Consider the following 1,386-nt stretch of genomic DNA (forward strand, 5'->3'; position numbering starts at 1 on the left):
AATGGAGGGAGGGGACAGAAGGAGGCGCACAAATCCACTCTCCTTACCCTCCCCCCATCTCTTCTTTTCTTTCACTCTCTCTCTCTCTCTCTCAACACTCTCTTTCTCTGGAAAAGGAGTGTATGTTTTTTCTCCAACCTTCCCGCCCTTCTCTGTCTCTTTTCTTTTCTCTTCTCTTTTTTTCTCTGCTCAGTCTGGTGTGTCCACACCAATCCTGCTTTCCATCTGCAGAGGCCTTTGACACTTTCTTATTGGTTTTATTCCTTTTCTTAGCTTTCCTTGCACTGAGTATGTTTATATGCACACAAATATCCTTGTTAATATTTGGAATATGAAGGTAGCATGGCATTTAAGAAACCTGGTTATTTATAGCCATGTACATGTATTAGTACCACCCACACACAGACAAGAACATTCATTGCCAACATTTTTTTTTATGTCAAATTAAAAATCTTTATATGGCAACTACGGTATGCTTAATGTAAGGGAAATTGGTTATTGTGATTATGGTGAAAAACAATGGTTATGGTATAGATTTATGCAACTGAAGCACTTTTTTAAGGTAAGGGAAATATAGTTACTACTAGTGAAATCCTGGTCTCCTGCATGAAAATTAGCCATGGTACATGATTCCCCACTCTGATTTCACACCCTTGCTTTGAGCCTCTCTACAGATGCCACACTACTCTCCACTTTGACATTGGATAAAGATTGTGAGGTGCAGAATTGTCCAAAAAGGACATAATTCCTACTGTAGGGTGCTGTGTTGCTGTGCCCAGGTGTGTGTGTGGGTGAGTTACAGCTGTGGATGACCCAACATTAGTTTCTGGCTGGCTGGACTTTGATGCACTTCCCAGTCTTTTGGATCAGGCTTCTCACTCTGATCGCCAGCGATAAAAAACAAGAGTGACAACGCAGTTCATCCTGCGCATCACCAGTGTGAGGCTTTCACTTCACTTTGCTTTATTGGCATGACAGATTTTCCCTTTTCATTTCAGCACGATCATCACATTGTTTATCACTGACTGTCAACCACATAACTCATACTTTGAGGACGCACCTGCAAACATTGCAGACAGAGATCAGAAATCTGGATAAAGTGTTTACATACCACAGTATCCTGGAGCACTCCAGCTCTTATATTAGGGTTTCTCAAATCCAGAATAAGATCGTGTATCCTTAGACTCCATAACGAATAAGGGGGACTTTATAAAGTGTAAACAAAGAGTAAGAATACAGATGCAAGAAGACATCCACAACTTCCAGGTGCCCAGGTTCCAATATGCACTGTTAAAACAAAGACTCCTGGACCTGGAAAGCAGATAGACTACACACACACACACACACACACACACACACACACAAGATTCAAGGATACGGTTCACA

This window comes from Thunnus thynnus, chromosome 11 (assembly GCF_963924715.1).
Source record: "Thunnus thynnus chromosome 11, fThuThy2.1, whole genome shotgun sequence".
Lineage (NCBI taxonomy): Eukaryota > Metazoa > Chordata > Actinopteri > Scombriformes > Scombridae > Thunnus > Thunnus thynnus.